At 48.1% G+C, this 24,388-nt stretch overlaps 69 pseudogenes; all 69 read left to right on the top strand.

Moving 5' to 3' along the window:
• Positions 1-67: 67 nt before the first annotated feature.
• On the top strand, positions 68-243 carry LOC143761921 (U2 spliceosomal RNA; annotated as a pseudogene).
• Positions 244-420: 177 nt separating this feature from the next.
• LOC143762180 (U2 spliceosomal RNA) lies at positions 421-596 on the top strand (annotated as a pseudogene).
• A 177-nt stretch (positions 597-773) lies between these two features.
• Positions 774-949, top strand: LOC143761606 (U2 spliceosomal RNA; annotated as a pseudogene).
• A 177-nt stretch (positions 950-1,126) lies between these two features.
• Positions 1,127-1,303, top strand: LOC143762290 (U2 spliceosomal RNA; annotated as a pseudogene).
• Positions 1,304-1,479: 176 nt separating this feature from the next.
• Positions 1,480-1,655, top strand: LOC143760077 (U2 spliceosomal RNA; annotated as a pseudogene).
• Positions 1,656-1,832: 177 nt separating this feature from the next.
• LOC143762705 (U2 spliceosomal RNA) lies at positions 1,833-2,011 on the top strand (annotated as a pseudogene).
• Positions 2,012-2,185: 174 nt separating this feature from the next.
• On the top strand, positions 2,186-2,361 carry LOC143760592 (U2 spliceosomal RNA; annotated as a pseudogene).
• A 177-nt stretch (positions 2,362-2,538) lies between these two features.
• Positions 2,539-2,716, top strand: LOC143759449 (U2 spliceosomal RNA; annotated as a pseudogene).
• A 175-nt stretch (positions 2,717-2,891) lies between these two features.
• LOC143760424 (U2 spliceosomal RNA) lies at positions 2,892-3,067 on the top strand (annotated as a pseudogene).
• A 177-nt stretch (positions 3,068-3,244) lies between these two features.
• LOC143818945 (U2 spliceosomal RNA) lies at positions 3,245-3,420 on the top strand (annotated as a pseudogene).
• A 177-nt stretch (positions 3,421-3,597) lies between these two features.
• On the top strand, positions 3,598-3,773 carry LOC143760264 (U2 spliceosomal RNA; annotated as a pseudogene).
• Positions 3,774-3,950: 177 nt separating this feature from the next.
• LOC143761204 (U2 spliceosomal RNA) lies at positions 3,951-4,126 on the top strand (annotated as a pseudogene).
• Positions 4,127-4,303: 177 nt separating this feature from the next.
• LOC143761920 (U2 spliceosomal RNA) lies at positions 4,304-4,479 on the top strand (annotated as a pseudogene).
• A 177-nt stretch (positions 4,480-4,656) lies between these two features.
• Positions 4,657-4,832, top strand: LOC143762179 (U2 spliceosomal RNA; annotated as a pseudogene).
• A 177-nt stretch (positions 4,833-5,009) lies between these two features.
• Positions 5,010-5,185, top strand: LOC143761605 (U2 spliceosomal RNA; annotated as a pseudogene).
• A 177-nt stretch (positions 5,186-5,362) lies between these two features.
• Positions 5,363-5,539, top strand: LOC143762289 (U2 spliceosomal RNA; annotated as a pseudogene).
• Positions 5,540-5,715: 176 nt separating this feature from the next.
• LOC143760076 (U2 spliceosomal RNA) lies at positions 5,716-5,891 on the top strand (annotated as a pseudogene).
• Positions 5,892-6,068: 177 nt separating this feature from the next.
• LOC143762703 (U2 spliceosomal RNA) lies at positions 6,069-6,247 on the top strand (annotated as a pseudogene).
• Positions 6,248-6,421: 174 nt separating this feature from the next.
• Positions 6,422-6,597, top strand: LOC143760591 (U2 spliceosomal RNA; annotated as a pseudogene).
• A 177-nt stretch (positions 6,598-6,774) lies between these two features.
• LOC143759448 (U2 spliceosomal RNA) lies at positions 6,775-6,952 on the top strand (annotated as a pseudogene).
• A 175-nt stretch (positions 6,953-7,127) lies between these two features.
• On the top strand, positions 7,128-7,303 carry LOC143760423 (U2 spliceosomal RNA; annotated as a pseudogene).
• A 177-nt stretch (positions 7,304-7,480) lies between these two features.
• On the top strand, positions 7,481-7,656 carry LOC143818943 (U2 spliceosomal RNA; annotated as a pseudogene).
• A 177-nt stretch (positions 7,657-7,833) lies between these two features.
• Positions 7,834-8,009, top strand: LOC143762040 (U2 spliceosomal RNA; annotated as a pseudogene).
• Positions 8,010-8,186: 177 nt separating this feature from the next.
• Positions 8,187-8,362, top strand: LOC143760373 (U2 spliceosomal RNA; annotated as a pseudogene).
• Positions 8,363-8,539: 177 nt separating this feature from the next.
• Positions 8,540-8,715, top strand: LOC143759947 (U2 spliceosomal RNA; annotated as a pseudogene).
• Positions 8,716-8,892: 177 nt separating this feature from the next.
• LOC143761235 (U2 spliceosomal RNA) lies at positions 8,893-9,068 on the top strand (annotated as a pseudogene).
• A 177-nt stretch (positions 9,069-9,245) lies between these two features.
• LOC143762704 (U2 spliceosomal RNA) lies at positions 9,246-9,421 on the top strand (annotated as a pseudogene).
• Positions 9,422-9,598: 177 nt separating this feature from the next.
• On the top strand, positions 9,599-9,774 carry LOC143761919 (U2 spliceosomal RNA; annotated as a pseudogene).
• Positions 9,775-9,951: 177 nt separating this feature from the next.
• On the top strand, positions 9,952-10,127 carry LOC143761732 (U2 spliceosomal RNA; annotated as a pseudogene).
• A 177-nt stretch (positions 10,128-10,304) lies between these two features.
• Positions 10,305-10,480, top strand: LOC143760372 (U2 spliceosomal RNA; annotated as a pseudogene).
• Positions 10,481-10,657: 177 nt separating this feature from the next.
• Positions 10,658-10,833, top strand: LOC143818942 (U2 spliceosomal RNA; annotated as a pseudogene).
• A 177-nt stretch (positions 10,834-11,010) lies between these two features.
• LOC143762039 (U2 spliceosomal RNA) lies at positions 11,011-11,186 on the top strand (annotated as a pseudogene).
• Positions 11,187-11,363: 177 nt separating this feature from the next.
• LOC143760370 (U2 spliceosomal RNA) lies at positions 11,364-11,539 on the top strand (annotated as a pseudogene).
• A 177-nt stretch (positions 11,540-11,716) lies between these two features.
• Positions 11,717-11,892, top strand: LOC143818941 (U2 spliceosomal RNA; annotated as a pseudogene).
• A 177-nt stretch (positions 11,893-12,069) lies between these two features.
• On the top strand, positions 12,070-12,245 carry LOC143763133 (U2 spliceosomal RNA; annotated as a pseudogene).
• A 177-nt stretch (positions 12,246-12,422) lies between these two features.
• On the top strand, positions 12,423-12,598 carry LOC143762002 (U2 spliceosomal RNA; annotated as a pseudogene).
• Positions 12,599-12,775: 177 nt separating this feature from the next.
• Positions 12,776-12,951, top strand: LOC143818763 (U2 spliceosomal RNA; annotated as a pseudogene).
• Positions 12,952-13,128: 177 nt separating this feature from the next.
• Positions 13,129-13,304, top strand: LOC143762692 (U2 spliceosomal RNA; annotated as a pseudogene).
• A 177-nt stretch (positions 13,305-13,481) lies between these two features.
• LOC143761918 (U2 spliceosomal RNA) lies at positions 13,482-13,657 on the top strand (annotated as a pseudogene).
• A 177-nt stretch (positions 13,658-13,834) lies between these two features.
• Positions 13,835-14,010, top strand: LOC143762178 (U2 spliceosomal RNA; annotated as a pseudogene).
• Positions 14,011-14,187: 177 nt separating this feature from the next.
• On the top strand, positions 14,188-14,363 carry LOC143760275 (U2 spliceosomal RNA; annotated as a pseudogene).
• A 177-nt stretch (positions 14,364-14,540) lies between these two features.
• On the top strand, positions 14,541-14,716 carry LOC143818939 (U2 spliceosomal RNA; annotated as a pseudogene).
• A 177-nt stretch (positions 14,717-14,893) lies between these two features.
• Positions 14,894-15,069, top strand: LOC143762037 (U2 spliceosomal RNA; annotated as a pseudogene).
• A 177-nt stretch (positions 15,070-15,246) lies between these two features.
• LOC143760369 (U2 spliceosomal RNA) lies at positions 15,247-15,422 on the top strand (annotated as a pseudogene).
• Positions 15,423-15,599: 177 nt separating this feature from the next.
• LOC143818938 (U2 spliceosomal RNA) lies at positions 15,600-15,775 on the top strand (annotated as a pseudogene).
• A 177-nt stretch (positions 15,776-15,952) lies between these two features.
• LOC143763132 (U2 spliceosomal RNA) lies at positions 15,953-16,128 on the top strand (annotated as a pseudogene).
• Positions 16,129-16,305: 177 nt separating this feature from the next.
• Positions 16,306-16,481, top strand: LOC143761991 (U2 spliceosomal RNA; annotated as a pseudogene).
• Positions 16,482-16,658: 177 nt separating this feature from the next.
• LOC143818960 (U2 spliceosomal RNA) lies at positions 16,659-16,836 on the top strand (annotated as a pseudogene).
• A 175-nt stretch (positions 16,837-17,011) lies between these two features.
• Positions 17,012-17,187, top strand: LOC143762349 (U2 spliceosomal RNA; annotated as a pseudogene).
• A 177-nt stretch (positions 17,188-17,364) lies between these two features.
• On the top strand, positions 17,365-17,540 carry LOC143761917 (U2 spliceosomal RNA; annotated as a pseudogene).
• Positions 17,541-17,717: 177 nt separating this feature from the next.
• Positions 17,718-17,893, top strand: LOC143762177 (U2 spliceosomal RNA; annotated as a pseudogene).
• Positions 17,894-18,070: 177 nt separating this feature from the next.
• LOC143761603 (U2 spliceosomal RNA) lies at positions 18,071-18,246 on the top strand (annotated as a pseudogene).
• Positions 18,247-18,423: 177 nt separating this feature from the next.
• On the top strand, positions 18,424-18,600 carry LOC143762192 (U2 spliceosomal RNA; annotated as a pseudogene).
• Positions 18,601-18,776: 176 nt separating this feature from the next.
• LOC143760075 (U2 spliceosomal RNA) lies at positions 18,777-18,952 on the top strand (annotated as a pseudogene).
• A 177-nt stretch (positions 18,953-19,129) lies between these two features.
• On the top strand, positions 19,130-19,305 carry LOC143761980 (U2 spliceosomal RNA; annotated as a pseudogene).
• A 177-nt stretch (positions 19,306-19,482) lies between these two features.
• Positions 19,483-19,658, top strand: LOC143818762 (U2 spliceosomal RNA; annotated as a pseudogene).
• Positions 19,659-19,835: 177 nt separating this feature from the next.
• On the top strand, positions 19,836-20,011 carry LOC143761203 (U2 spliceosomal RNA; annotated as a pseudogene).
• Positions 20,012-20,188: 177 nt separating this feature from the next.
• Positions 20,189-20,364, top strand: LOC143763048 (U2 spliceosomal RNA; annotated as a pseudogene).
• Positions 20,365-20,541: 177 nt separating this feature from the next.
• LOC143818761 (U2 spliceosomal RNA) lies at positions 20,542-20,717 on the top strand (annotated as a pseudogene).
• Positions 20,718-20,894: 177 nt separating this feature from the next.
• On the top strand, positions 20,895-21,070 carry LOC143761202 (U2 spliceosomal RNA; annotated as a pseudogene).
• A 177-nt stretch (positions 21,071-21,247) lies between these two features.
• On the top strand, positions 21,248-21,423 carry LOC143763037 (U2 spliceosomal RNA; annotated as a pseudogene).
• A 177-nt stretch (positions 21,424-21,600) lies between these two features.
• LOC143762036 (U2 spliceosomal RNA) lies at positions 21,601-21,776 on the top strand (annotated as a pseudogene).
• Positions 21,777-21,953: 177 nt separating this feature from the next.
• On the top strand, positions 21,954-22,129 carry LOC143760368 (U2 spliceosomal RNA; annotated as a pseudogene).
• A 177-nt stretch (positions 22,130-22,306) lies between these two features.
• On the top strand, positions 22,307-22,482 carry LOC143818793 (U2 spliceosomal RNA; annotated as a pseudogene).
• A 176-nt stretch (positions 22,483-22,658) lies between these two features.
• LOC143763131 (U2 spliceosomal RNA) lies at positions 22,659-22,834 on the top strand (annotated as a pseudogene).
• A 177-nt stretch (positions 22,835-23,011) lies between these two features.
• On the top strand, positions 23,012-23,187 carry LOC143759692 (U2 spliceosomal RNA; annotated as a pseudogene).
• A 177-nt stretch (positions 23,188-23,364) lies between these two features.
• LOC143818760 (U2 spliceosomal RNA) lies at positions 23,365-23,540 on the top strand (annotated as a pseudogene).
• A 177-nt stretch (positions 23,541-23,717) lies between these two features.
• LOC143761201 (U2 spliceosomal RNA) lies at positions 23,718-23,893 on the top strand (annotated as a pseudogene).
• A 177-nt stretch (positions 23,894-24,070) lies between these two features.
• On the top strand, positions 24,071-24,246 carry LOC143761916 (U2 spliceosomal RNA; annotated as a pseudogene).
• Positions 24,247-24,388: the final 142 nt, after the last annotated feature.

The following is a 24,388-nucleotide window of genomic DNA, read 5'->3' as shown; positions in this document are numbered from 1 at the left end:
CTAAGTCTCCACAGTGGGTTTCGGTTGTAGGCCTTGGTGCGGCCCAAGTGGCAAACCATTTCTGATCATCGCTTCTCGGCCAAATGGCTCAAGATCAAGCGTAGAGTCTGTTCTTATCTGATACGTCCCCTATTTGGGGACCATATATTAAATGGATTTTTGGAATAGGATGCTGGAAATGGAGCTTGCTTTGTCGCACGGAACCTTCACGTGCTGTCACAATGGGGATGGAGGGTGTGGTTATGCAGATTCAAAACGCGTTGTGCACAGCTTGAACACACGCACACCGCAGAACTGTCATCTACAGAGCTTCCAGAGTTTCTGGAAAATGTCTTCCCTGCGGCAATCTTTTGCTATGTCTCCACAGTGGGTTTCGGTTGTAGGCCTTGGTGCGGCCCAAATGGCAAACCATTTCTGATCATCGCTTCTCGGCCAAATGGCTCAAGATCAAGCGTAGAGTCTGTTCTTATCTGATACGTCCCCTATTTGGGGACCATATATTAAATGGATTTTTGGAATAGGGAGCTGGCAATGGAGCTTGCTTTGTCGCACGGAACCTTCACGTGCTGTCACAATGGGGATGGAGGGTGTGGTTATGCAGATTCGAAACGCGTTGTATACAGCTTGAACACACGCACACCGCAGAACTGTCATCTACAGAGCTTCCAAAGTTTCTGGAAAATGTCTTCCCTGCGGCAATCTTTTGCTATGTCTCCACAGTGGGTTTCGGTTGTAGGCCTTGGTGCGGCCCAAGTGGCAAACCATTTCTGATCATCGCTTCTCGGCCAAATGGCTCAAGATCAAGCGTAGAGTCTGTTCTTATCTGATACGTCCCCTATTTGGGGACCATATATTAAATGGATTTTTGGAATAGGGAGCTGGAAATGGAGCTTGCTTTGTCGCACGGAACCTTCACGTGCTGTCACAATGGGGATGGAGGGTGTGGTTATGCAGATTCAAAACGCGTTGTGCACAGCTTGAACACACGCACACCGCAGAACTGTCATCTACAGAGCTTCCAGAGTTTCTGGAAAATGTCTTCCCTGCGGCAATCTTTTGCTATGTCTCCACAGTGGGTTTCGGTTGTAGGCCTTGGTGCGGCCCAAGTGGCAAACCATTTCTGATCATCGCTTCTCGGCCAAATGGCTCAAGATCAAGCGTAGTGTCTGTTCTTATCTGATACGTACCCTATTTGGGGACCATATATTAAATAGATTTTTGGAATAGGGAACTGGAAATGGAGCTTGCTTTGTCGCACGGAACCTTCACTTGCTGTCACAATGGGGATGGAGGGTGTGGTTATGCAGATTCAAAACGCGTTGTGCACAGCTTGAACACACGCACACCGCAGAACTGTCATCTACAGAACTTCCAGAGTTTCTGGAAAATGTCTTCCCTGCGGCAATCTTTTGCTATGTCTCCACAGTGGGTTTCGGTTGTAGGCCTTGGTGCGGCCCAAGTGGCACACCATTTCTGATCATCGCTTCTCGGCCAAATGGCTCAAGATCAAGCGTAGTGTCTGTTCTTATCTGATACGTCCCCTATTTGGGGACCATATATTAAATGGATTTTTGGAATAGGGAGCTGGAAATGGAGCTTGCTTTGTCGCACGGAACCTTCACGTGCTGTCACAATGGGGATGGAGGGTGTGGTTATGCAGATTCAAAACGCGTTGTGCACAGCTTGAACACACGCACACCGCAGAACTGTCATCTACAGAGCTTCCAGAGTTTCTGGAAAATGTCTTCCCTTCGGCAATCTTTTGCTATGTCTCCACAGTGGGTTTCAGTTGTAGGCCTTGGGGCGGCCCAAGTGGCAAACCATTTCTGATCATCGCTTCTCGGCCAAATGGCTCAAGATCAAGCGTAGTGTCTGTTCTTCTCGGATACGTCCCCTATTTGGGGACCATATATTAAATGGATTTTTGGAATAGGGAGCTGGAAATGGAGCTTGCTTTGTCACACGGAACCTTCACGTGCTGTCACAATGGGGATGGAGGGTGTGATTATGCAGATTCAAAACGCGTTGTGCACAGCTTGAACACACGCACACCGCAGAACTGTCATCGACAAAGCTTCCAGAGTTTCTGGAAAATGTCTTCCCTGCGGCAATCTTTTGCTATGTCTCCACAGTGGGTTTCGGTTGTAGGCCTTGGTGCGGCCCAAGTGGCAAACCATTTCTGATCATCGTTTCTCGGCCAAATGGCTCAAGATCAAGCGTAGTGTCTGTTCTTATCTGATACGTCCCCTATTTGGGGACCATATATTAAATAGATTTTTGGAATAGGGAGCTGGAAATGGAGCTTGCTTTGTCGCACAGAACCTTCACGTGCTGTCACAATGGGGATGGAGGGTGTGGTTATGCAGATTCAAAATGCGTTGTCCACAGCTTGAACACACGCACACCGCAGAACTGTCATCTACAGAGCTTCCAGGGTTTCTGGAAAATGTCTTCCCTGCGGCAATCTTTTGCTATGTCTCCACAGTGGGTTACGGTTGTAGGCCTTGGTGAGGCCTAAGTGGCAAACCATTTCTGATCATCGCTTCTCGGCCAAATGGCTCAAGATCAAGCGTAGTGTCTGTTCTTATCTGATACGTCCCCTATTTGGGGACCATATATTAAATGGATTTTTGGAATACGGAGCTGGAAATGGAGCTTGCTTCGTCGGACGGAACCTTCACATGCTGTCACAATGGGGATGGAGGGTGTGGTTATGCAGATTCAAAACGCGTTGTGCACAGCTTGAACACACGCACACCGCAGAACTGTCATCGACAGAGCTTCCAGAGTTTCTGGAAAATGTCTTCCCTGCGGCAATCTTTTGCTATGTCTCCACAGTGGGTTTCGGTTGTAGGCCTTGGTGCGGCCCAAGTGGCAAACCATTTCTGATCATCGCTTCTCGGCCAAATGGCTCAAGATCAAGCGTAGTGTCTGTTCTTATCTGATACGTCCCCTATTTGGGGACCATATATTAAATAGATTTTTGGAATAGGGAGTTGGAAATGGAGCTTGCTTTGTCGCACGGAACCTTCACGTGCTGTCACAATGGGGATGGAGGGTGTGGTTATGCAGATTCAAAACGCGTTGTATACAGCTTGAACACACGCACACCGCAGAACTATCATCTACAGAACTTCCAGAGTTTCTGGAAAATGTCTTCCCTGCGGCAATCTTTTGCTATGTCTCCACAGTGGGTTTCGGTTGTAGGCCTTGGTGCGGCCCAAGTGGCAAACCATTTCTGATCATCGCTTCTCGGCCAAATGGCTCAAGATCAAGCGTAGTGTCTGTTCTTATCTGATACGTCCCCTATTTGGGGACCATATATTAAATAGATTTTTGGAATAGGGAGCTGGAAATGGAGCTTGCTTTGTCGCACGGAACCTTCATGTGCTGTCACAATGGGGATGGAGGGTGTGGTTATGCAGATTCAAAACGCGTTGTGCACAGCTTGAACACACGCACACCGCAGAACTGTCATCGACAGAGCTTCCAGAGTTTCTGGAAAATGTCTTCCCTGCGGCAATCTTTTGCTATGTCTCCACAGTGGGTTTCGGTTGTAGGCCTTGGTGTGGCCCAAGTGGCAAACCATTTCTGATCATCGCTTCTCGGCCAAATGGCTCAAGATCAAGCGTAGTGTCTGTTCTTATCTGATACGTCCCCTATTTGGGGACCATATATTAAATGGATTTTTGGAATAGGGAGCTGGAAATGGAGCTTGCTTCGTCGCATGGAACCTTCACGTGCTGTCACAATGGGGATGGAGGGTGTGGTTATGCAGATTCAAAACGCGTTGTGCACAGCTTGAACACACGCACACCACAGAACTGTCATCGACAGAGCTTCCAGAGTTTCTGGAAAATGTCTTCCCTGCGGCAATCTTTTGCTATGTCTCCACAGTGGGTTTCGGTTGTAGGCCTTGGTGCGGCCCAAGTGGCAAACCATTTCTGATCATCGCTTCTCGGCCAAATGGCTCAAGATCAAGCGTAGTGTCTGTTCTTATCTGATACGTCCCCTATTTGGGGACCATATATTAAATGGATTTTTGGAATAGGGAGCTGGAAATGGAGCTTGCTTTGTCACACGGAACCTTCACGTGCTGTCACAATGGGGATGGAGGGTGTGGTTATGCAGATTCGAAACGCGTTGTGCACAGCTTGAACACACGCACACCGCAGAACTGTCATCTACAGAGCTTCCAGAGTTTCTGGAAAATGTCTTCCCTGCGGCAATCTTTTGCTAAGTCTCCACAGTGGGTTTCGGTTGTAGGCCTTGGTGCGGCCCAAGTGGCAAACCATTTCTGATCATCGCTTCTCGGCCAAATGGCTCAAGATCAAGCGTAGAGTCTGTTCTTATCTGATACGTCCCCTATTTGGGGACCATATATTAAATGGATTTTTGGAATAGGATGCTGGAAATGGAGCTTGCTTTGTCGCACGGAACCTTCACGTGCTGTCACAATGGGGATGGAGGGTGTGGTTATGCAGATTCAAAACGCGTTGTGCACAGCTTGAACACACGCACACCGCAGAACTGTCATCTACAGAGCTTCCAGAGTTTCTGGAAAATGTCTTCCCTGCGGCAATCTTTTGCTATGTCTCCACAGTGGGTTTCGGTTGTAGGCCTTGGTGCGGCCCAAATGGCAAACCATTTCTGATCATCGCTTCTCGGCCAAATGGCTCAAGATCAAGCGTAGAGTCTGTTCTTATCTGATACGTCCCCTATTTGGGGACCATATATTAAATGGATTTTTGGAATAGGGAGCTGGCAATGGAGCTTGCTTTGTCGCACGGAACCTTCACGTGCTGTCACAATGGGGATGGAGGGTGTGGTTATGCAGATTCGAAACGCGTTGTATACAGCTTGAACACACGCACACCGCAGAACTGTCATCTACAGAGCTTCCAAAGTTTCTGGAAAATGTCTTCCCTGCGGCAATCTTTTGCTATGTCTCCACAGTGGGTTTCGGTTGTAGGCCTTGGTGCGGCCCAAGTGGCAAACCATTTCTGATCATCGCTTCTCGGCCAAATGGCTCAAGATCAAGCGTAGAGTCTGTTCTTATCTGATACGTCCCCTATTTGGGGACCATATATTAAATGGATTTTTGGAATAGGGAGCTGGAAATGGAGCTTGCTTTGTCGCACGGAACCTTCACGTGCTGTCACAATGGGGATGGAGGGTGTGGTTATGCAGATTCAAAACGCGTTGTGCACAGCTTGAACACACGCACACCGCAGAACTGTCATCTACAGAGCTTCCAGAGTTTCTGGAAAATGTCTTCCCTGCGGCAATCTTTTGCTATGTCTCCACAGTGGGTTTCGGTTGTAGGCCTTGGTGCGGCCCAAGTGGCAAACCATTTCTGATCATCGCTTCTCGGCCAAATGGCTCAAGATCAAGCGTAGTGTCTGTTCTTATCTGATACGTACCCTATTTGGGGACCATATATTAAATAGATTTTTGGAATAGGGAACTGGAAATGGAGCTTGCTTTGTCGCACGGAACCTTCACTTGCTGTCACAATGGGGATGGAGGGTGTGGTTATGCAGATTCAAAACGCGTTGTGCACAGCTTGAACACACGCACACCGCAGAACTGTCATCTACAGAACTTCCAGAGTTTCTGGAAAATGTCTTCCCTGCGGCAATCTTTTGCTATGTCTCCACAGTGGGTTTCGGTTGTAGGCCTTGGTGCGGCCCAAGTGGCACACCATTTCTGATCATCGCTTCTCGGCCAAATGGCTCAAGATCAAGCGTAGTGTCTGTTCTTATCTGATACGTCCCCTATTTGGGGACCATATATTAAATGGATTTTTGGAATAGGGAGCTGGAAATGGAGCTTGCTTTGTCGCACGGAACCTTCACGTGCTGTCACAATGGGGATGGAGGGTGTGGTTATGCAGATTCAAAACGCGTTGTGCACAGCTTGAACACACGCACACCGCAGAACTGTCATCTACAGAGCTTCCAGAGTTTCTGGAAAATGTCTTCCCTGCGGCAATCTTTTGCTATGTCTCCACAGTGGGTTTCAGTTGTAGGCCTTGGGGCGGCCCAAGTGGCAAACCATTTCTGATCATCGCTTCTCGGCCAAATGGCTCAAGATCAAGCGTAGTGTCTGTTCTTCTCGGATACGTCCCCTATTTGGGGACCATATATTAAATGGATTTTTGGAATAGGGAGCTGGAAATGGAGCTTGCTTTGTCACACGGAACCTTCACGTGCTGTCACAATGGGGATGGAGGGTGTGATTATGCAGATTCAAAACGCGTTGTGCACAGCTTGAACACACGCACACCGCAGAACTGTCATCGACAAAGCTTCCAGAGTTTCTGGAAAATGTCTTCCCTGCGGCAATCTTTTGCTATGTCTCCACAGTGGGTTTCGGTTGTAGGCCTTGGTGCGGCCCAAGTGGCAAACCATTTCTGATCATCGTTTCTCGGCCAAATGGCTCAAGATCAAGCGTAGTGTCTGTTCTTATCTGATACGTCCCCTATTTGGGGACCATATATTAAATAGATTTTTGGAATAGGGAGCTGGAAATGGAGCTTGCTTTGTCGCACAGAACCTTCACGTGCTGTCACAATGGGGATGGAGGGTGTGGTTATGCAGATTCAAAATGCGTTGTCCACAGCTTGAACACACGCACACCGCAGAACTGTCATCTACAGAGCTTCCAGGGTTTCTGGAAAATGTCTTCCCTGCGGCAATCTTTTGCTATGTCTCCACAGTGGGTTACGGTTGTAGGCCTTGGTGAGGCCTAAGTGGCAAACCATTTCTGATCATCGCTTCTCGGCCAAATGGCTCAAGATCAAGCGTAGTGTCTGTTCTTATCTGATACGTCCCCTATTTGGGGACCATATATTAAATGGATTTTTGGAATACGGAGCTGGAAATGGAGCTTGCTTCGTCGGACGGAACCTTCACATGCTGTCACAATGGGGATGGAGGGTGTGGTTATGCAGATTCAAAACGCGTTGTGCACAGCTTGAACACACGCACACCGCAGAACTGTCATCGACAGAGCTTCCAGAGTTTCTGGAAAATGTCTTCCCTGCGGCAATCTTTTGCTATGTCTCCACAGTGGGTTTCGGTTGTAGGCCTTGGTGCGGCCCAAGTGGCAAACCATTTCTGATCATCGCTTCTCGGCCAAATGGCTCAAGATCAAGCGTAGTGTCTGTTCTTATCTGATACGTCCCCTATTTGGGGACCATATATTAAATAGATTTTTGGAATAGGGAGTTGGAAATGGAGCTTGCTTTGTCGCACGGAACCTTCACGTGCTGTCACAATGGGGATGGAGGGTGTGGTTATGCAGATTCAAAACGCGTTGTATACAGCTTGAACACACGCACACCGCAGAACTATCATCTACAGAACTTCCAGAGTTTCTGGAAAATGTCTTCCCTGCGGCAATCTTTTGCTATGTCTCCACAGTGGGTTTCGGTTGTAGGCCTTGGTGCGGCCCAAGTGGCAAACCATTTCTGATCATCGCTTCTCGGCCAAATGGCTCAAGATCAAGCGTAGTGTCTGTTCTTATCTGATACGTCCCCTATTTGGGGACCATATATTAAATAGATTTTTGGAATAGGGAGCTGGAAATGGAGCTTGCTTTGTCGCACGGAACCTTCATGTGCTGTCACAATGGGGATGGAGGGTGTGGTTATGCAGATTCAAAACGCGTTGTGCACAGCTTGAACACACGCACACCGCAGAACTGTCATCGACAGAGCTTCCAGAGTTTCTGGAAAATGTCTTCCCTGCGGCAATCTTTTGCTATGTCTCCACAGTGGGTTTCGGTTGTAGGCCTTGGTGCGGCCCAAGTGGCAAACCATTTCTGATCATCGCTTCTTGGCCAAATGGCTCAAGATCAAGCGTAGTGTCTGCTCTTATCTGATATGTCCCCTATTTGGGGACCATATATTAAATAGATTTTTGGAATAGGGAGCTGGAAATGGAGCTTGCTTTGTCGCACGGAACCTTCACGTGCTGTCACAATGGGGATGGAGGGTGTGGTTATGCAGATTCAAAACGCGTTGTGCACAGCTTGAACACACGCACACCGCAGAACTATCATCTACAGAACTTCCAGAGTTTCTGGAAAATGTCTTCCCTGCGGCAATCTTTTGCTATGTCTCCACAGTGGGTTTCGGTTGTAGGCCTTGGTGCGGCCCAAGTGGCAAACCATTTCTGATCATCGCTTCTCGGCCAAATGGCTCAAGATCAAGCGTAGTGTCTGTTCTTATCTGATACGTCCCCTATTTGGGGACCATATATTAAATAGATTTTTGGAATAGGGAGTTGGAAATGGAGCTTGCTTTGTCGCACGGAACCTTCACGTGCTGTCACAATGGGGATGGAGGGTGTGGTTATGCAGATTCAAAACACGTTGTGCACAGCTTGAACACACGCACACCGCAGAACTATCATCTACAGAACTTCCAGAGTTTCTGGAAAATGTCTTCCCTGCGGCAATCTTTTGCTATGTCTCCACAGTGGGTTTCGGTTGTAGGCCTTGGTGTGGACCAAGTGGCAAACCATTTCTGATCATCGCTTCTCGGCCAAATGGCTCAAGATCAAGTGTAGTGTCTGTTCTTATCTGATACGTCCCCTATTTGGGGACCATATATTAAATAGATTTTTGGAATAGGGAGCTGGAAATGGAGCTTGCTTTGTCGCACGGAACCTTCATGTGCTGTCACAATGGGGATGGAGGGTGTGGTTATGCAGATTCAAAACGCGTTGTGCACAGCTTGAACACACGCACACCGCAGAACTGTCATCTACAGAGCTTCCAGAGTTTCTGGAAAATGTCTTCCCTGCGGCAATCTTTTGCTATGTCTCCACAGTGGGTTTCGGTTGTAGGCCTTGGTGTGGCCCAAGTGACAAACCATTTCTGATCATCGCTTCTCGGCCAAATGGCACAAGATCAAGCGTAGTGTCTGTTCTTATCTGATACGTCCCCTATTTGGGGACCATATATTAAATGGATTTTTGGAATAGGGAGCTGGAAATGGAGCTTGCTTCGTCGCACGGAACCTTCACGTGCTGTCACAATGGGGATGGAGGGTGTGGTTATGCAGATTCAAAACGCGTTGTGCACAGCTTGAACACACGCACACCACAGAACTGTCATCGACAGAGCTTCCAGAGTTTCTGGAAAATGTCTTCCCTGCGGCAATCTTTTGCTATGTCTCCACAGTGGGTTTCGGTTGTAGGCCTTGGTGCGGCCCAAGTGGCAAACCATTTCTGATCATCGCTTCTCGGCCAAATGGCTCAAGATCAAGCGTAGTGTCTGTTCTTATCTGATACGTCCCCTATTTGGGGACCATATATTAAATGGATTTTTGGAATAGGGAGCTGGAAATGGAGCTTGCTTTGTCACACTGAACCTTCACGTGCTGTCACAATGGGGATGGAGGGTGTGGTTATGCAGATTCGAAACGCTTTGTGCACAGCTTGAACACACGCACACCGCAGAACTGTCATCTACAGAGCTTCCAGAGTTTCTGGAAAATGTCTTCCCTGCGGCAATCTTTTGCTAAGTCTCCACAGTGGGTTTCGGTTGTAGGCCTTGGTGCGGCCCAAGTGGCAAACCATTTCTGATCATCGCTTCTCGGCCAAATGGCTCAAGATCAAGCGTAGAGTCTGTTCTTATCTGATACGTCCCCTATTTGGGGACCATATATTAAATGGATTTTTGGAATAGGATGCTGGAAATGGAGCTTGCTTTGTCGCACGGAACCTTCACGTGCTGTCACAATGGGGATGGAGGGTGTGGTTATGCAGATTCAAAACGCGTTGTGCACAGCTTGAACACACGCACACCGCAGAACTGTCATCTACAGAGCTTCCAGAGTTTCTGGAAAATGTCTTCCCTGCGGCAATCTTTTGCTATGTCTCCACAGTGGGTTTCGGTTGTAGGCCTTGGTGCGGCCCAAATGGCAAACCATTTCTGATCATCGCTTCTCGGCCAAATGGCTCAAGATCAAGCGTAGAGTCTGTTCTTATCTGATACGTCCCCTATTTGGGGACCATATATTAAATGGATTTTTGGAATAGGGAGCTGGCAATGGAGCTTGCTTTGTCGCACAGAACCTTCACGTGCTGTCACAATGGGGATGGAGGGTGTGGTTATGCAGATTCAAAACGCGTTGTGCACAGCTTGAACACATGCACACCGCAGAACTGTCATCTACAGAGCTTCCAGAGTTTCTGGAAAATGTCTTCCCTGCGGCAATCTTTTGCTATGTCTCCACAGTGGGTTTCGGTTGTAGGCCTTGGTGCGGCCCAATTGGCAAACCATTTCTGATCATCGCTTCTCGGCCAAATGGCTCAAGATCAAGCGTAGTGTCTGTTCTTATCTGATACGTCCCCTATTTGGGGACCATATATTAAATAGATTTTTGGAATAGGGAGTTGGAAATGGAGCTTGCTTTGTCGCACGGAACCTTCACGTGCTGTCACAATGGGGATGGAGGGTGTGGTTATGCAGATTCAAAACGCGTTGTGCACAGCTTGAACACACGCACACCGCAGAACTATCATCTACAGAACTTCCAGAGTTTCTGGAAAATGTCTTCCCTGCGGCAATCTTTTGCTATGTCTCCACAGTGGGTTTCGGTTGTAGGCCTTGGTGCGGCCCAAGTGGCAAACCATTTCTGATCATCGCTTCTCGGCCAAATGGCTCAAGATCAAGCGTAGTGTCTGTTCTTATCTGATACGTCCCCTATTTGGGGACCATATATTAAATAGATTTTTGGAATAGGGAGCTGGAAATGGAGCTTGCTTTGTCGCACGGAACCTTCATGTGCTGTCACAATGGGGATGGAGGGTGTGGTTATGCAGATTCAAAACGCGTTGTGCACAGCTTGAACACACGCACACCGCAGAACTGTCATCGACAGAGCTTCCAGAGTTTCTGGAAAATGTCTTCCCTGCGGCAATCTTTTGCTATGTCTCCACAGTGGGTTTCGGTTGTAGGCCTTGGTGCGGCCCAAGTGGCAAACCATTTCTGATCATCGCTTCTTGGCCAAATGGCTCAAGATCAAGCGTAGTGTCTGCTCTTATCTGATATGTCCCCTATTTGGGGACCATATATTAAATAGATTTTTGGAATAGGGAGCTGGAAATGGAGCTTGCTTTGTCGCACGGAACCTTCACGTGCTGTCACAATGGGGATGGAGGGTGTGGTTATGCAGATTCAAAACGCGTTGTGCACAGCTTGAACACACGCACACCGCAGAACTATCATCTACAGAACTTCCAGAGTTTCTGGAAAATGTCTTCCCTGCGGCAATCTTTTGCTATGTCTCCACAGTGGGTTTCGGTTGTAGGCCTTGGTGCGGCCCAAGTGGCAAACCATTTCTGATCATCGCTTCTCGGCCAAATGGCTCAAGATCAAGCGTAGTGTCTGTTCTTATCTGATACGTCCCCTATTTGGGGACCATATATTAAATAGATTTTTGGAATAGGGAGTTGGAAATGGAGCTTGCTTTGTCGCACGGAACCTTCACGTGCTGTCACAATGGGGATGGAGGGTGTGGTTATGCAGATTCAAAACGCGTTGTGCACAGCTTGAACACACGCACACCGCAGAACTATCATCTACAGAACTTCCAGAGTTTCTGGAAAATGTCTTCCCTGCGGCAATCTTTTGCTATGTCTCCACAGTGGGTTTCGGTTGTAGGCCTTGGTGCGGCCCAAGTGGCAAACCATTTCTGATCATCGCTTCTCGGCCAAATGGCTCAAGATCAAGCGTAGTGTCTGTTCTTATCTGATACGTCCCCTATTTGGGGACCATATATTAAATAGATTTTTGGAATAGGGAGCTGGAAATGGAGCTTGCTTTGTCGCACGGAACCTTCATGTGCTGTCACAATGGGGATGGAGGGTGTGGTTATGCAGATTCAAAACGCGTTGTGCACAGCTTGAACACACGCACACCGCAGAACTGTCATCGACAGAGCTTCCAGAGTTTCTGGAAAATGTCTTCCCTGCAGCAATCTTTTGCTATGTCTCCACAGTGGGTTTCGGTTTTAGGCCTTGGTGCGGCCCAAGTGGCAACCCATTTCTGATCATCGCTTCTCGGCCAAATGGCTCAAGTTTAAGCGTAGTGTCTGTTCTTATCTGATACGTCCCCTATTTGGGGACCATATATTAAATGGATTTTTGGAATAGGGAGCTGGAAATGGAGCTTGCTTTGTCACACGGAACCTTCACGTGCTGTCACAATGGGGATGGAGGGTGTGGTTATGCAGATTCAAAACGCGTTGTGCACAGCTTGAACACACGCACACCGCAGAACTGTCATCTACAGAGCTTCCAGAGTTTTTGGAAAATGTCTTCCCTGCGGCAATCTTTTGCTATGTCTCCACAGTGGGTTTCGGTTGTAGGCCTTGGTGCGGCCCAAGTGGCAAACCATTTCTGATCATCGCTTCTCGGCCAAATGGCTCAAGATCAAGTGTAGTGTCTGTTCTTATCTGATACGTCCCCTATTTGGGGACCATATATTAAATAGATTTTTGGAATAGGGAGCTGGAAATGGAGCTTGCTTTGTCGCACGGAACCTTCACGTGCTGTCACAATGGGGATGGAGGGTGTGGTTATGCAGATTCAAAACGCGTTGTGCACAGCTTGAACACACGCACACCGCAGAACTGTCATCTACAGAGCTTCCAGAGTTTCTGGAAAATGTCTTCCCTGCGGCAATCTTTTGCTATGTCTCCACAGTGGGTTTCGGTTGTAGGCCTTGGTGTGGCCCAAGTGGCAAACCATTTCTGATCATCGCTTCTCGGCCAAATGGCTCAAGATCAAGCGTAGTGTCTGTTCTTATCTGATACGTCCCCTATTTGGGGACCATATATTAAATGGATTTTTGGAATAGGGAGCTGGAAATGGAGCTTGCTTCGTCGCACGGAACCTTCACGTGCTGTCACAATGGGGATGGAGGGTGTGGTTATGCAGATTCAAAACGCGTTGTGCACAGCTTGAACACACGCACACCACAGAACTGTCATCGACAGAGCTTCCAGAGTTTCTGGAAAATGTCTTCCCTGCGGCAATCTTTTGCTATGTCTCCACAGTGGGTTTCGGTTGTAGGCCTTGGTGCGGCCCAAGTGGCAAACCATTTCTGATCATCGCTTCTCGGCCAAATGGCTCAAGATCAAGCGTAGTGTCTGTTCTTATCTGATACGTCCCCTATTTGGGGACCATATATTAAATGGATTTTTGGAATAGGGAGCTGGAAATGGAGCTTGCTTTGTCACACTGAACCTTCACGTGCTGTCACAATGGGGATGGAGGGTGTGGTTATGCAGATTCGAAACGCTTTGTGCACAGCTTGAACACACGCACACCGCAGAACTGTCATCTACAGAGCTTCCAGAGTTTCTGGAAAATGTCTTCCCTGCGGCAATCTTTTGCTAAGTCTCCACAGTGGGTTTCGGTTGTAGGCCTTGGTGCGGCCCAAGTGGCAAACCATTTCTGATCATCGCTTCTCGGCCAAATGGCTCAAGATCAAGCGTAGAGTCTGTTCTTATCTGATACGTCCCCTATTTGGGGACCATATATTAAATGGATTTTTGGAATAGGATGCTGGAAATGGAGCTTGCTTTGTCGCACGGAACCTTCACGTGCTGTCACAATGGGGATGGAGGGTGTGGTTATGCAGATTCAAAACGCGTTGTGCACAGCTTGAACACACGCACACCGCAGAACTGTCATCTACAGAGCTTCCAGAGTTTCTGGAAAATGTCTTCCCTGCGGCAATCTTTTGCTATGTCTCCACAGTGGGTTTCGGTTGTAGGCCTTGGTGCGGCCCAAATGGCAAACCATTTCTGATCATCGCTTCTCGGCCAAATGGCTCAAGATCAAGCGTAGAGTCTGTTCTTATCTGATACGTCCCCTATTTGGGGACCATATATTAAATGGATTTTTGGAATAGGGAGCTGGCAATGGAGCTTGCTTTGTCGCACGGAACCTTCACGTGCTGTCACAATGGGGATGGAGGGTGTGGTTATGCAGATTCAAAACGCGTTGTGCACAGCTTGAACACATGCACACCGCAGAACTGTCATCTACAGAGCTTCCAGAGTTTCTGGAAAATGTCTTCCCTGCGGCAATCTTTTGCTATGTCTCCACAGTGGGTTTCGGTTGTAGGCCTTGGTGCGGCCCAATTGGCAAACCATTTCTGATCATCGCTTCTCGGCCAAATGGCTCAAGATCAAGCGTAGTGTCTGTTCTTATCTGATACGTCCCCTATTTGGGGACCATATATTAAATAGATTTTTGGAATAGGGAGTTGGAAATGGAGCTTGCTTTGTCGCACGGAACCTTCACGTGCTGTCACAATGGGGATGGAGGGTGTGGTTATGCAGATTCAAAACGTGTTGTGCACAGCTTGAACACACGCACACCGCAGAACTATCATCTACAGAACTTCCAGAGTTTCTGGAAAATGTCTTCCCTGCGGCAATCTTTTGCTATGTCTCCACAGTGGGTTTCGGTTGTAGGCCTTGGTGCGGCCCAAGTGGCAAACCATTTCTGATCATCGCTTCTCGGCCAAATGGCTCAAGATCAAGCGTAGTGTCTGTTCTTATCTGATACGTCCCCTATTTGGGGACCATATATTAAATAGATTTTTGGAATAGGGAGCTGGAAATGGAGCTTGCTTTGTCGCACGGAACCTTCATGTGCTGTCACAATGGGGATGGAGGGTGTGGTTATGCAGATTCAAAACGCGTTGTGCACAGCTTGAACACACGCACACCGCAGAACTGTCATCGACAGAGCTTCCAGAGTTTCTGGAAAATGTCTTCCCTGCGGCAATCTTTTGCTATGTCTCCACAGTGGGTTTCGGTTGTAGGCCTTGGTGCGGCCCAAGTGGCAAACCATTTCTGATCATCGCTTCTTGGCCAAATGGCTCAAGATCAAGCGTAGTGTCTGCTCTTATCTGATATGTCCCCTATTTGGGGACCATATATTAAATAGATTTTTGGAATAGGGAGCTGGAAATGGAGCTTGCTTTGTCGCACGGAACCTTCACGTGCTGTCACAATGGGGATGGAGGGTGTGGTTATGCAGATTCAAAACGCGTTGTGCACAGCTTGAACACACGCACACCGCAGAACTATCATTTACAGAACTTCCAGAGTTTCTGGAAAATGTCTTCCCTGCGGCAATCTTTTGCTATGTCTCCACAGTGGGTTTCGGTTGTAGGCCTTGGTGCGGCCCAAGTGGCAAACCATTTCTGATCATCGCTTCTCGGCCAAATGGCTCAAGATCAAGCGTAGTGTCTGTTCTTATCTGATACGTCCCCTATTTGGGGACCATATATTAAATAGATTTTTGGAATAGGGAGTTGGAAATGGAGCTTGCTTTGTCGCACGGAACCTTCACGTGCTGTCACAATGGGGATGGAGGGTGTGGTTATGCAGATTCAAAACGCGTTGTGCACAGCTTGAACACACGCACACCGCAGAACTATCATCTACAGAACTTCCAGAGTTTCTGGAAAATGTCTTCCCTGCGGCAATCTTTTGCTATGTCTCCACAGTGGGTTTCGGTTGTAGGCCTTGGTGCGGCCCAAGTGGCAAACCATTTCTGATCATCGCTTCTCGGCCAAATGGCTCAAGATCAAGCGTAGTGTCTGTTCTTATCTGATACGTCCCCTATTTGGGGACCATATATTAAATAGATTTTTGGAATAGGGAGCTGGAAATGGAGCTTGCTTTGTCGCACGGAACCTTCATGTGCTGTCACAATGGGGATGGAGGGTGTGGTTATGCAGATTCAAAACGCGTTGTGCACAGCTTGAACACACGCACACCGCAGAACTGTCATCGACAGAGCTTCCAGAGTTTCTGGAAAATGTCTTCCCTGCAGCAATCTTTTGCTATGTCTCCACAGTGGGTTTCGGTTTTAGGCCTTGGTGCGGCCCAAGTGGCAACCCATTTCTGATCATCGCTTCTCGGCCAAATGGCTCAAGTTTAAGCGTAGTGTCTGTTCTTATCTGATACGTCCCCTATTTGGGGACCATATATTAAATGGATTTTTGGAATAGGGAGCTGGAAATGGAGCTTGCTTTGTCACACGGAACCTTCACGTGCTGTCACAATGGGGATGGAGGGTGTGGTTATGCAGATTCAAAACGCGTTGTGCACAGCTTGAACACACGCACACCGCAGAACTGTCATCTACAGAGCTTCCAGAGTTTTTGGAAAATGTCTTCCCTGCGGCAATCTTTTGCTATGTCTCCACAGTGGGTTTCGGTTGTAGGCCTTGGTGCGGCCCAAGTGGCAAACCATTTCTGATCATCGCTTCTCGGCCAAATGGCTCAAGATCAAGTGTAGTGTCTGTTCTTATCTGATACGTCCCCTATTTGGGGACCATATATTAAATAGATTTTTGGAATAGGGAGCTGGAAATGGAGCTTGCTTTGTCGCACGGAACCTTCACGTGCTGTCACAATGGGGATGGAGGGTGTGGTTATGCAGATTCAAAACGCGTTGTGCACAGCTTGAACACACGCAAACCGCAGAACTGTCATCTACAGAGCTTCCAGAGTTTCTGGAAAATGTCTTCCCTGCGGCAATCTTTTGCTATGTCTCCACAGTGGGTTTCGGTTGTAGGCCTTGGTGTGGCCCAAGTGGCAAACCATTTCTGATCATCGCTTCTCGGCCAAATGGCTCAAGATCAAGCGTAGTGTCTGTTCTTATCTGATACGTCCCCTATTTGGGGACCATATATTAAATGGATTTTTGGAATAGGGAGCTGGAAATGGAGCTTGCTTTGTCGCACGGAACCTTCACGTGCTGTCACAATGGGGATGGAGAGTGTGGTTATGCAGATTCAAAACGCGTTGTGCACAGCTTGAACACACGCACACCACAGAACTGTCATCGACAGAGCTTCCAGAGTTTCTGGAAAATGTCTTCCCTGCGGCAATCTTTTGCTATGTCTCCACAGTGGGTTTCGGTTGTAGGCCTTGGTGCGGCCCAAGTGGCAAACCATTTCTGATCATCGCTTCTCGGCCAAATGGCTCAAGATCAAGCGTAGTGTCTGTTCTTATCTGATACGTCCCCTATTTGGGGACCATATAATAAATGGATTTTTGGAATAGGGAGCTAGAAATGGAGCTTGCTTTGTCACACGGAACCTTCACGTGCTGTCACAATGGGGATGGAGGGTGTGGTTATGCAGATTCGAAACGCGTTGTGCACAGCTTGAACACACGCACACCGCAGAACTGTCATCTACAGAGCTTCCAGAGTTTCTGGAAAATGTCTTCCCTGCGGCAATCTTTTGCTAAGTCTCCACAGTGGGTTTCGGTTGTAGGCCTTGGTGCGGCCCAAGTGGCAAACCATTTCTGATCATCGCTTCTCGGCCAAATGGCTCAAGATCAAGCGTAGAGTCTGTTCTTATCTGATACGTCCCCTATTTGGGGACCATATATTAAATGGATTTTTGGAATAGGATGCTGGAAATGGAGCTTGCTTTGTCGCACGGAACCTTCACGTGCTGTCACAATGGGGATGGAGGGTGTGGTTATGCAGATTCAAAACGCGTTGTGCACAGCTTGAACACACGCACACCGCAGAACTGTCATCTACAGAGCTTCCAGAGTTTCTGGAAAATGTCTTCCCTGCGGCAATCTTTTGCTATGTCTCCACAGTGGGTTTCGGTTGTAGGCCTTGGTGCGGCCCAAATGGCAAACCATTTCTGATCATCGCTTCTCGGCCAAATGGCTCAAGATCAAGCGTAGAGTCTGTTCTTATCTGATACGTCCCCTATTTGGGGACCATATATTAAATGGATTTTTGGAATAGGGAGCTGGCAATGGAGCTTGCTTTGTCGCACGGAACCTTCACGTGCTGTCACAATGGGGATGGAGGGTGTGGTTATGCAGATTCGAAACGCGTTGTATACAGCTTGAACACACGCACACCGCAGAACTGTCATCTACAGAGCTTCCAAAGTTTCTGGAAAATGTCTTCCCTGCGGCAATCTTTTGCTATGTCTCCACAGTGGGTTTCGGTTGTAGGCCTTGGTGCGGCCCAAGTGGCAAACCATTTCTGATCATCGCTTCTCGGCCAAATGGCTCAAGATCAAGCGTAGAGTCTGTTCTTATCTGATACGTCCCCTATTTGGGGACCATATATTAAATGGATTTTTGGAATAGGGAGCTGGAAATGGAGCTTGCTTTGTCGCACGGAACCTTCACGTGCTGTCACAATGGGGATGGAGGGTGTGGTTATGCAGATTCAAAACGCGTTGTGCACAGCTTGAACACACGCACACCGCAGAACTGTCATCTACAGAGCTTCCAGAGTTTCTGGAAAATGTCTTCCCTGCGGCAATCTTTTGCTATGTCTCCACAGTGGGTTTCGGTTGTAGGCCTTGGTGCGGCCCAAGTGGCAAACCATTTCTCATCATCGCTTCTCGGCCAAATGGCTCAAGATCAAGCGTAGTGTCTGTTCTTATCTGATACGTACCCTATTTGGGGACCATATATTAAATAGATTTTTGGAATAGGGAACTGGAAATGGAGCTTGCTTTGTCGCACGGAACCTTCACTTGCTGTCACAATGGGGATGGAGGGTGTGGTTATGCAGATTCAAAACGTGTTGTGCACAGCTTGAACACACGCACACCGCAGAACTGTCATCTACAGAACTTCCAGAGTTTCTGGAAAATGTCTTCCCTGCGGCAATCTTTTGCTATGTCTCCACAGTGGGTTTCGGTTGTAGGCCTTGGTGCGGCCCAAGTGGCACACCATTTCTGATCATCGCTTCTCGGCCAAATGGCTCAAGATCAAGCGTAGTGTCTGTTCTTATCTGATACGTCCCCTATTTGGGGACCATATATTAAATGGATTTTTGGAATAGGGAGCTGGAAATGGAGCTTGCTTTGTCGCACGGAACCTTCACGTGCTGTCACAATGGGGATGGAGGGTGTGGTTATGCAGATTCAAAACGCGTTGTGCACAGCTTGAACACACGCACACCGCAGAACTGTCATCTACAGAGCTTCCAGAGTTTCTGGAAAATGTCTTCCCTGCGGCAATCTTTTGCTATGTCTCCAGAGTGGGTTTCAGTTGTAGGCCTTGGGGCGGCCCAAGTGGCAAACCATTTCTGATCATCGCTTCTCGGCCAAATGGCTCAAGATCAAGTGTAGTGTCTGTTCTTATCTGATACGTCCCCTATTTGGGGACCATATATTAAATAGATTTTTGGAATAGGGAGCTGGAAATGGAGCTTGCTTTGTCGCACGGAACCTTCACGTGCTGTCACAATGGGGATGGAGGGTGTGGTTATGCAGATTCAAAACGCGTTGTGCACAGCTTGAACACACGCACACCGCAGAACTGTCATCTACAGAGCTTCCAGAGTTTCTGGAAAATGTCTTCCCTGCGGCAATCTTTTGCTATGTCTCCACAGTGGGTTTCGGTTGTAGGCCTTGGTGTGGCCCAAGTGGCAAACCATTTCTGATCATCGCTTCTCGGCCAAATGGCTCAAGATCAAGCGTAGTGTCTGTTCTTATCTGATACGTCCCCTATTTGGGGACCATATATTAAATGGATTTTTGGAATAGGGAGCTGGAAATGGAGCTTGCTTCGTCGCACGGAACCTTCACGTGCTGTCACAATGGGGATGGAGGGTGTGGTTATGCAGATTCAAAACGCGTTGTGCACAGCTTGAACACACGCACACCGCAGAACTGTCATCTACAGAGCTTCCAGAGTTTCTGGAAAATGTCTTCCCTGCGGCAATCTTTTGCTATGTCTCCACAGTGGGTTTCGGTTGTAGGCCTTGGTGCGGCCCAAGTGGCAAACCATTTCTGATCATCGCTTCTCGGCCAAATGGCTCAAGATCAAGCGTAGTGTCTGTTCTTATCTGATACGTCCCCTATTTGGGGACCATATATTAAATGGATTTTTGGAATAGGGAGCTGGAAATGGAGCTTGCTTTGTCACACGGAACCTTCACGTGCTGTCACAATGGGGATGGAGGGTGTGGTTATGCAGATTCAAAACGCGTTGTGCACAGCTTGAACACACGCACACCGCAGAACTATCATCTACAGAACTTCCAGAGTTTCTGGAAAATGTCTTCCCTGCGGCAATCTTTTGCTATGTCTCCACAGTGGGTTTCAGTTGTAGGCCTTGGTGCGGCCCAAGTGGCAAACCATTTCTGATCATCGCTTCTCGGCCAAATGGCTCAAGATCAAGCGTAGTGTCTGTTCTTATCTGATACGTCCCCTATTTGGGGACCATATATTAAATAGATTTTTGGAATAGGGAGCTGGAAATGGAGCTTGCTTTGTCGCACGGAACCTTCATGTGCTGTCACAATGGGGATGGAGGGTGTGGTTTTGCAGATTCAAAACGCGTTGTGCACAGCTTGAACACACGCACACCGCAGAACTGTCATCGACAGAGCTTCCAGAGTTTCTGGAAAATGTCTTCCCTGCGGCAATCTTTTGCTATGTCTCCACAGTGGGTTTCGGTTGTAGGCCTTGGTGTGGCCCAAGTGGCAAACCATTTCTGATCATCGCTTCTCGGCCAAATGGCTCAAGATCAAGCGTAGTGTCTGTTCTTATCTGATACGTCCCCTATTTGGGGACCATATATTAAATGGATTTTTGGAATAGGGAGCTGGAAATGGAGCTTGCTTCGTCGCACGGAACCTTCACGTGCTGTCACAATGGGGATGGAGGGTGTGGTTATGCAGATTCAAAACGCGTTGTGCACAGCTTGAACACACGCACACCGCAGAACTGTCATCTACAGAGCTTCCAGAGTTTCTGGAAAATGTCTTCCCTGCGGCAATCTTTTGCTATGTCTCCACAGTGGGTTTCGGTTGTAGGCCTTGGTGCGGCCCAAGTGGCAAACCATTTCTGATCATCGCTTCTCGGCCAAATGGCTCAAGATCAAGCGTAGTGTCTGTTCTTATCTGATACGTCCCCTATTTGGGGACCATATATTAAATGGATTTTTGGAATAGGGAGCTGGAAATGGAGCTTGCTTTGTCACACGGAACCTTCACGTGCTGTCACAATGGGGATGGAGGGTGTGGTTATGCAGATTCAAAACGCGTTGTGCACAGCTTGAACACACGCACACCGCAGAACTATCATCTACAGAACTTCCAGAGTTTCTGGAAAATGTCTTCCCTGCGGCAATCTTTTGCTATGTCTCCACAGTGGGTTTCGGTTGTAGGCCTTGGTGCGGCCCAAGTGGCAAACCATTTCTGATCATCGCTTCTCGGCCAAATGGCTCAAGATCAAGCGTAGTGTCTGTTCTTATCTGATACGTCCCCTATTTGGGGACCATATATTAAATAGATTTTTGGAATAGGGAGCTGGAAATGGAGCTTGCTTTGTCGCACGGAACCTTCATGTGCTGTCACAATGGGGATGGAGGGTGTGGTTTTGCAGATTCAAAACGCGTTGTGCACAGCTTGAACACACGCACACCGCAGAACTGTCATCGACAGAGCTTCCAGAGTTTCTGGAAAATGTCTTCCCTGCGGCAATCTTTTGCTATGTCTCCACAGTGGGTTTCGGTTGTAGGCCTTGGTGCGGCCCAAGTGGCAAACCATTTCTGATCATCGCTTCTTGGCCAAATGGCTCAAGATCAAGCGTAGTGTCTGCTCTTATCTGATATGTCCCCTATTTGGGGACCATATATTAAATAGATTTTTGGAATAGGGAGCTGGAAATGGAGCTTGCTTTGTCGCACGGAACCTTCACGTGCTGTCACAATGGGGATGGAGGGTGTGGTTATGCAGATTCAAAACGCGTTGTGCACAGCTTGAACACACGCACACCGCAGAACTATCATCTACAGAACTTCCAGAGTTTCTGGAAAATGTCTTCCCTGCGGCAATCTTTTGCTATGTCTCCACAGTGGGTTTCGGTTGTAGGCCTTGGTGCGGCCCAAGTGGCAAACCATTTCTGATCATCGCTTCTCGGCCAAATGGCTCAAGATCAAGCGTAGTGTCTGTTCTTATCTGATACGTCCCCTATTTGGGGACCATATATTAAATAGATTTTTGGAATAGGGAGTTGGAAATGGAGCTTGCTTTGTCGCACGGAACCTTCACGTGCTGTCACAATGGGGATGGAGGGTGTGGTTATGCAGATTCAAAACGCGTTGTGCACAGCTTGAACACACGCACACCGCAGAACTATCATCTACAGAACTTCCAGAGTTTCTGGAAAATGTCTTCCCTGCGGCAATCTTTTGCTATGTCTCCACAGTGGGTTTCGGTTGTAGGCCTTGGTGCGGCCCAAGTGGCAAACCATTTCTGATCATCGCTTCTCGGCCAAATGGCTCAAGATCAAGCGTAGTGTCTGTTCTTATCTGATACGTCCCCTATTTGGGGACCATATATTAAATAGATTTTTGGAATAGGGAGCTGGAAATGGAGCTTGCTTTGTCGCACGGAACCTTCATGTGCTGTCACAATGGGGATGGAGGGTGTGGTATGCAGATTCAAAACGCGTTGTGCACAGCTTGAACACACGCACACCGCAGAACTGTCATCGACAGAGCTTCCAGAGTTTCTGGAAAATGTCTTCCCTGCAGCAATCTTTTGCTATGTCTCCACAGTGGGTTTCGGTTTTAGGCCTTGGTGCGGCCCAAGTGGCAACCCATTTCTGATCATCGCTTCTCGGCCAAATGGCTCAAGTTTAAGCGTAGTGTCTGTTCTTATCTGATACGTCCCCTATTTGGGGACCATATATTAAATGGATTTTTGGAATAGGGAGCTGGAAATGGAGCTTGCTTTGTCACACGGAACCTTCACGTGCTGTCACAATGGGGATGGAGGGTGTGGTTATGCAGATTCAAAACGCGTTGTGCACAGCTTGAACACACGCACACCGCAGAACTGTCATCTACAGAGCTTCCAGAGTTTTTGGAAAATGTCTTCCCTGCGGCAATCTTTTGCTATGTCTCCACAGTGGGTTTCGGTTGTAGGCCTTGGTGCGGCCCAAGTGGCAAACCATTTCTGATCATCGCTTCTCGGCCAAATGGCTCAAGATCAAGTGTAGTGTCTGTTCTTATCTGATACGTCCCCTATTTGGGGACCATATATTAAATAGATTTTTGGAATAGGGAGCTGGAAATGGAGCTTGCTTTGTCGCACTGAACCTTCACGTGCTGTCACAATGGGGATGGAGGGTGTGGTTATGCAGATTCAAAACGCGTTGTGCACAGCTTGAACACACGCACACAGCAGAACTGTCATCTACAGAGCTTCCAGAGTTTCTGGAAAATGTCTTCCCTGCGGCAATCTTTTGCTATGTCTCCACAGTGGGTTTCGGTTGTAGGCCTTGGTGTGGCCCAAGTGGCAAACCATTTCTGATCATCGCTTCTCGGCCAAATGGCTCAAGATCAAGCGTAGTGTCTGTTCTTATCTGATACGTCCCCTATTTGGGGACCATATATTAAATGGATTTTTGGAATAGGGAGCTGGAAATGGAGCTTGCTTCGTCGCACGGAACCTTCACGTGCTGTCACAATGGGGATGGAGGGTGTGGTTATGCAGATTCAAAACGCGTTGTGCACAGCTTGAACACACGCACACCACAGAACTGTCATCGACAGAGCTTCCAGAGTTTCTGGAAAATGTCTTCCCTGCGGCAATCTTTTGCTATGTCTCCACAGTGGGTTTCGGTTGTAGGCCTTGGTGCGGCCCAAGTGGCAAACCATTTCTGATCATCGCTTCTCGGCCAAATGGCTCAAGATCAAGCGTAGTGTCTGTTCTTATCTGATACGTCCCCTATTTGGGGACCATATATTAAATGGATTTTTGGAATAGGGAGCTGGAAATGGAGCTTGCTTTGTCACACGGAACCTTCACGTGCTGTCACAATGGGGATGGAGGGTGTGGTTATGCAGATTCGAAACGCGTTGTGCACAGCTTGAACACACGCACACCGCAGAACTGTCATCTACAGAGCTTCCAGAGTTTCTGGAAAATGTCTTCCCTGCGGCAATCTTTTGCTAAGTCTCCACAGTGGGTTTCGGTTGTAGGCCTTGGTGCGGCCCAAGTGGCAAACCATTTCTGATCATCGCTTCTCGGCCAAATGGCTCAAGATCAAGCGTAGAGTCTGTTCTTATCTGATACGTCCCCTATTTGGGGACCATATATTAAATGGATTTTTGGAATAGGATGCTGGAAATGGAGCTTGCTTTGTCGCACGGAACCTTCACGTGCTGTCACAATGGGGATGGAGGGTGTGGTTATGCAGATTCAAAACGCGTTGTGCACAGCTTGAACACACGCACACCGCAGAACTGTCATCTACAGAGCTTCCAGAGTTTCTGGAAAATGTCTTCCCTGCGGCAATCTTTTGCTATGTCTCCACAGTGGGTTTCGGTTGTAGGC

This window comes from Ranitomeya variabilis, chromosome 3 (assembly GCF_051348905.1).
Source record: "Ranitomeya variabilis isolate aRanVar5 chromosome 3, aRanVar5.hap1, whole genome shotgun sequence".
NCBI classification, from domain to species: Eukaryota; Metazoa; Chordata; class Amphibia; order Anura; family Dendrobatidae; genus Ranitomeya; species Ranitomeya variabilis.
Note: the sequence above shows the minus strand (reverse complement) of the source record. Positions and strands in the feature narration are given on the sequence as shown.